Below are 7,500 nucleotides of genomic sequence, written 5' to 3'. Positions count from 1 at the left end.
CAGCACCCCCCAATTTTAGAACCTTAGATGTTGTTAGATCCCATAAAAAAGGAGGTGGAATCGCCTCCTTTTTCAGAGACAATTTTAACTAAAAATAGACATCATTTGGAGAATTGTTATCATTTTAATATCTTTCAGTTGTTTTTAAATGCCCCCCTCGAATCCTCTTAATAATTTTATACAGACCACCCCAATACTCTACTGAACTTACAGAGCTTCTCTCCATCATTACTACTGAATTTAACACTTTAATCATTGCTGGGGATTTCAATATTCATGTAGATAATGTAGAGGACACCAGAGCCAAAGAACTCTCTGTCCTTTTAGATGTTTTTGAACTTCAAGAACATGTGAAACTCCCGACTCATAATCGAGGTCATACTCTGGACCTTATCATCACCAAAGGCTTAGATATTTCAAATATTATTGTAACAAATATTATTGTAACTAAAATGGTCTGATCTGACCATTTTTGTTTATTCTTTGATAGATCTATTTTCCCCGTTATTCAAACTATGACTGAAACTATTTCCAAACGACATAAATGAAAACACTAAACACTGTACATCGAGGCCTTTTCCCTAGCCCCCCCCCCCCAAAAAAACGTATATTTCATCCTCAGTAAACAACATTCTAAACGATTTCAACTTAAAAATCACAAAAACCATTGATGGTATTGCACCCGGTCCAAATGCATCTATGGTAAACAAAAAGCTCCCTGGAGAACTGCTCCATCCATAAAGACCCAAAAAAGAGAATGTTGCAAGGCAGACCGCAGATGGTGAAAAACAAACCTTCATGTGCACTATGATATATATAAAGAGAATCTTCAAAATTATAACTTAGAAATAAGAAGCGCCAGACAATAATTTTTCTCTAAGATCATAAACAATAATATCGATAACGCCCGCATCCTTTTCAAAACTGTTGACACACTAACACATCCCCCAACACCCATTGCTCAGGAATTTCACTCGACTAGTAAATGCAATGAGTTTGCATCCTTTTTTAACAATAAAATAGAAACCATTAGACAAGGCATTAGTTCTTCTGTGTCAGGCATGAAAAACATGTCCCCATTAACAACCCCAAATAGGGCGGACATAACAACCATGTCACAATTTAACACCATTGACTACAAGACTCTAGAAAAAATCATGTCACGTCTTAAACCATCCACCTGTGCCCTTGATGTCCTGCCAACAAGCTTTTTTTAAAGCATATTTAGCTGCGTGGCAGGTGAACTAATACAAATAATCAACACTTCCCTTTCATCAGGAGTTTTCCCTGAAACCCTGAAAACTGCAGTTATCAAGCCTTTACTAAAAAAGGACAGTCTAGATCCATTTGATCAAACCTTTCCAGTATAGGAAAAATAATTGAAATAGCTGCCCACAAACAAGCAATTATTTGGACCTGAATGATCTCTTTGATGGCTTTCCATCAGGCTTTCATCCCTTACATAGCACTGAAACAGATCTTATTAAGGTCCTTTATGACATTCGTGTAGACACTGACTCCGGAAAAATCTCAGTTTTAGTACTACTAGACCATAGCGCTGCCTTTGACACTGTAGACCACAACATTCTAATAGATAGACAAAAAACCTGGGTACTTTCAGGTACTGGTCTAGATCCTACCTACAGGACAGTAGCTATTATGTCTCCATTGACAACTTTGTGTCCGACCAAATTAAAATGACATGTGGGGTTCCTCAAGGATCAATCCTTGGCCCCCTCCTATTCAATCTCTACATGTTTCCATTGGGACACATCATAAAAAAGAACAAAGTCTGCATAGTTGTGCCTACCACAACTATGCGGATGACACTCAAATCTGCATAGTCCTCTCACTGAACGACTATAGTCCCATCGACAATCTCTGTAATTCCATTGAACAAATAAACGGCTGGATGACACAAAACTTCCTCCATGGAAATGGTCAAAACAGAGATAATTGTATTTGGTGCACCTGATACAAAATCGCAAGTCAGTGCACAACTTGATTCTCTTCAAACTAAAAAACAGGTCAGAAGTCTTGGTGTAATTCTAGACTCTGAGTCTGATCTAAACTTCAACAGCCACATCAACTCAATAACTAACTCAGCCTACAAGACCTTGAAAAACTCAGGCAATTGTTTTGAGTAGACTTGATTATTGTAATGGTCTACTAACAGGCTGTTCTAAAGGGGCTGTTCGTAAGCTGCAGCTCATCCAAAACGCTGCTGCTTCCTAACAAAAATAAAGAAGTTTGAACACATTACACCAATCCTGAGATCCCTACTGGTTACTAGTCTTTCAGATAATTTAATTCAAAGTACTAATTGCATTTAAATCACAAAATGGTTTTGGACCCTATTGCCGCAAGGCCCCTAAGGTCAGCTGAGACTAATCAACGAATCAGTCCAAGAGTGAAAACAAAACACGGTGCAGCAGCTTTCAGTCACACTGGAACAAACTCCAAGAATAAATCAAACAGGCCCAAACCCTAAAAATATTTAAATCTAAGTTAAAAACGTATGTGTTTGCAGCAGTGATTAAACACAAACACTTCTGTCAATGTATTTTATCCATTAACTATTGTCTTATTAAATGTTTTATCTATTTACTTCTTATATTTGCTTTTATTCATTGTCAAATCTTACTATGCTCCTCTTGCTGTACTTTTTTATAATGTATGTAAAGCACTTTGAATTGCCCCTGTTGTATGAAATGTGCTAGACAAATAAACTTCCCTTGCCGTGGCCTGCCTTCTCCATGTGATCTTTATTCGACACATTAACGGTGGGCTGTAAGGCTGTAATCTATTTATCTTACTGGGAGAATAGAAAACGTATTTGTTTAAAAAATGTCTGCCACAATGAAGACGTCCCTTCGTAGCTCCGATTAAGCGAGCCCTAAAATCAGCACCATGGACAGCGCACAACACCACAGATCACAGGCGAATAGTTGCTACTAGGGCAAGCTTTGTGTGTTTGGAGTCGTATTTAAAATTCCACTGAATAGCCGCCCACAACCCTTAATAACCTCATAGGAGCCAACGGACCCCGATGGGGATCCGAAGTGATATAAAGAGTTTACCTCGATCAATTCTCTTCATCGATATCACATTTTTTTCACAATTTTGCATGCTATACGACGCCACCATTGTTTTCCCGAGACGGTAAACACGGCCTAAGTCACATCCAGTTTTCTCCAACTGGAGAATTTGTCATGTCCGGTTTCAACGCCGAATTTCCATACCATTGGTCGGCCAACCCCCAAAACCCCCCCCCCCCCCCCCCCCCCACAAAAAAAAAAAAATCTGATACATGAGAAAGGTCAAAGGTCAAAGATGGTGCCAAAATATCTCCAAATGGCCTAAACATATAGGTGTCCGCCTAAACATACCTGTACTAAAACAGGTACAAAGTTGCATTTGCTCACATTACTAGCATCGACTTTGGCACAAGTACTAATAAGACCCTGGAGTACTGATTCCTAGATGATTTGGGCTTCGTTATCAGGTTTCCAAGGTGATATTCACTGTAAAAGCTGTTGTTTTGTTAGGCGGAGACTGAATTTGAGATGTTTTATAATGTTCTAGCTCTATTTGCTCTGACACAGTAACATAGATTTTGTTTCTGACACTTCTACAGCCACCCCACATGTGTTAGCTTTCATTTGATAACAATATCATTATGAAGGCCCTTGTGATTGTGGAGATATTCTATATTCACTGTGGGCATGTCATTTCGAGCAGAAAACCAGAAAAATGAGGTGGATAAGAAGAGGTTTTTAACAGCATTCATAGTTCCCATTGATTGCTCATAATGAGGAGGCGTCTGTAGCCTACATGGGCTTACTGAGTTCATGAAATAAGTCTTTAAAATGGGGACAATGAATCAAGAGGACTATTCAATAGCAACTCTGCTACTAGACAGAGTTTAACAGGCTACATCTATTCTGCCTACTGACTACTGTCAATATTATAGTTTCTTAGAGTATCTCACACTAAATATGTATAGACTCTTGAGTGAGATTGGGATCAAGTTTCGCGGAATGCGACACTAAGATTTTACTTGGAGTCGATAGTTAATTAAAGCAGCGACCCTCCAGGAGCGCACTGTGTGATTGGGACCCGGGCTGGGAGGAGGCTGAGACCCGGGCTGGGAGGAGGCTGAGAGCGGGCTGGGAGGAGGCTGAGAGGAGGCTGGGAGGGGGCTGAGAGGAGGCTGGGAGGAGGCTGAGAGGAGGCTGGGAGGAGGCTGAGAGGAGGCTGGGAGGAGGCTGAGAGCGGGCTGGGAGGAGGCTGAGAGCGGGCTGGGAGGAGGCTGAGAGGAGGCTGGGAGGAGGCTGAGACCCGGGCTGGGAGGAGGCTGAGAGGAGGCTGGGAGGAGGCTGAGAGCGGGCTGGGAGGAGGCTGAGAGGAGGCTGGGAGGAGGCTGAGAGGAGGCTGGGAGGAGGCTGAGAGCGGGCTGGGAGGAGGCTGAGAGGAGGCTAGGAGGAGGCTGAGAGCGGGCTGGGAGGAGGCTGAGAGCGGGCTGGGAGGAGGCTGAGAGCGGGCTGGGAGGAGGCTGAGAGGAGGCTGGGAGGAGGCTGAGAGGAGGCTGGGAGGGGGCTGAGAGGAGGCTGGGAGGAGGCTGAGAGGAGGCTGGGAGGAGGCTGAGAGGAGGCTGGGAGGAGGCTGAGAGGAGGCTGGGAGGAGGCTGAGAGGAGGCTGGGAGGAGGCTGAGACCCGGGCTGGGAGGAGGCTGAGAGGAGGCTGGGAGGAGGCTGAGACCCGGGCTGGGAGGAGGCTGAGAGGAGGCTGGGAGGAGGCTGAGAGGAGGCTGGGAGGAGGCTGAGAGGAGGCTGGGAGGAGGCTGAGAGGAGGCTGGGAGGAGGCTGAGAGGAGGCTGGGAGGAGGCTGAGAGGAGGCTGGGAGGAGGCTGAGACCCGGGCTGGGAGGAGGCTGAGAGGAGGCTGGGAGGAGGCTGAGAGGAGGCTGGGAGGAGGCTGAGAGGAGGCTGGGAGGAGGCTGAGAGGAGGCTGGGAGGGGGCTGAGACCCGGGCTGGGAGGAGGCTGAGAGGAGGCTGGGAGGAGGCTGAGAGGAGGCTGGGAGGAGGCTGAGAGGAGGCTGGGAGGGGGCTGAGACCCGGGCTGGGAGGAGGCTGAGAGGAGGCTGGGAGGAGGCTGAGAGGAGGCTGGGAGGAGGCTGAGAGGAGGCTGGGAGGGGGCTGAGACCCGGGCTGGGAGGAGGCTGAGAGGAGGCTGGGAGGAGGCTGAGAGGAGGCTGGGATGAGGCTGAGAGGAGGCTGGGAGGAGGCTGAGACCCGGGCTGGGAGGAGGCTGGGATGAGGCTGAGAGGAGGCTGGGAGGAGGCTGAGAGGAGGCTGGGAGGAGGCTGAGAGCCGGGCTGGGAGGAGGCTGAGACCCGGGCTGGGAGGAGGCTGAGAGCGGGCGCAGGAGTGGCTGATATTGTCCATCATCAAGCGGCTTATCGGCACGTTCGCGCCAAGCAGAGGCTCCTCGCACCTTTGATGTATGACTTAATTACTAAGCTAATAATGGCCTCGCGCCGAAACGCGGCACGCGTGGCGGGAGATCCATCAGCCCTCTCACCGCTTTGACATCATTATCCCGCGCTAATCTGCGTTTAGAAGAAAGACAAGGGGAACCTGCAAAAACCTCCAAAAGTGAGAGCCTGTTTCAATCAAAAAGTGACACACTTTTTAAAAAGTAAACAAATTTAGGGCCGGTTTCACAGACATGGCATGTAACATCTCCATTGAAGATGCTTTTAGTCTGGGGGGGCGGGTAGAGGGGTTTCTGATTGACCAGTGGTAGTTTGCGCTCAATCTACGACGATGCGCTAAATCGATGGCGATGCGGTAGATTCCGATTATTATTATTTTTATTTTTTCCCCTATTCATAAACCATTCTGGGCTCGAGCCCCGCATGCCCAGGGTTAACGACGTCACTGGACGACATAGAAAACACGTATCTGGCCTATTTTGGCAACATGTCTGATAACTAACAGCTCAAGAATGTAGACTACAATAATAGGCTACCAAAAACATGGACCATAATATAGGACTATGTAACTAACATGCATTTAATAATGCTGATTGTGGTTGTTTGCACTAAGCCTAGCCCATATGATACACTGAAAAAAAAAGTCTGTCGATTCTACCTAAATGAATCATCGGTTGCATGAAATAAAATCATGTTTTGCTATCATTAATCTTTCATAAGAATATAGTAAGACAATTTTATAATAGACAAACATGATTTTATTATGCAATTCAAACCCAAAGTGTTCATGTTCATGACACAATAAAAACATGTTAGACAAACATATCATTATATCATTATATCATTCGCATGGCAGTCGTTCAATTTGAATGGTTAACCACTGCATCACTGAAAACATTCATTTATAGGCACATTGTGGTTGATTTCCTTTCCTAACACCAGGGGAGCCACCCCTCCTAAATTTCGTTGTTTGGTACCTGTACTGTAGCAATGACAATAAAGTCCATTCATTCATTCATTCATTCATTCATTGTGAGTCTCACTGATTCAATTAAGTGGCAAACATAGCCTATGTCAAATGTCTTCCAGCTTTTGCACTGTGCCTGCCGTGGAGCAGACCTAGGTTATAGGCCTATATACACCCTATTTCCTTTGGTTATCGATTTCTACAGGTTTCATTAAAATCTCCCTCCTGTGTCTAATGCCCACAGTGCTGTAAGTGCCGTAGCCAGGGCTTCGCCGACGGCACTGCGATGCTTCCGAATAGCAGGTCAAAGCTATTTTGAGTCAGGATCCGCACATCTGCAAAGGTTATTGATGAATGCCCTAGAACTCCTAATGCTATGGTAACTTTAGGAATGCCTGCCTGGCCCATCGGGTTCCAGTTTCTCCGTAGCAATCCTCTCCGCGGTGTTCTCCGGTGTTCTCCGGTGTTCTCCGTGCTCCTCTGGGCTGGAGGGGATCGGTCCTTCACGAGAAGCTGATTGCACCCAGGTGAACACCAGGGGTAGGTAATGCCATCAGTTGAACACCAGGGGTAGGTAATGCCATCAGTTGAACACCAGGGGTAGGTAAGCCCAGTTGAACACCAGGGGTAGGTAATGAACACCAGGGGTAGGTGATGCCAGGTGGACACCAGGGGTAGGTAATGAACATCAGGGGTAGGTAATGCCAGGTGAACACCAGGGGTAGGTGATGCCAGGTGAACACCAGGGGTAGGTAAGCCCAGGTGAACACCGGGGGTAGGTAATGCCAGTGGAACACCAGGGGTAGGTAATGCCAGTTGAGCACCAGGGGTAGGTGATGCCAGTTGGACACCAGGGGTAGGTAATGCCAGTGGAACACCCGGGGTAGGTAATGCCAGTTGGACACCAGGGGTAGGTGATGCCAGTTGGACACCAGGGGTAGGTAATGCCAGGTGAACACCAGGGGTAGGTGATGCCAGTTGGACACCAGGGGTAGGTAATGCCAGTTGGACACCAGGGGTAGGTAATGCCAATTGA

This window comes from Nansenia antarctica (assembly GCF_963989245.1).
Source record: "Nansenia antarctica genome assembly, chromosome: 18".
Taxonomy (NCBI): Eukaryota; Metazoa; Chordata; class Actinopteri; order Argentiniformes; family Microstomatidae; genus Nansenia; species Nansenia antarctica.
Note: the sequence above shows the minus strand (reverse complement) of the source record.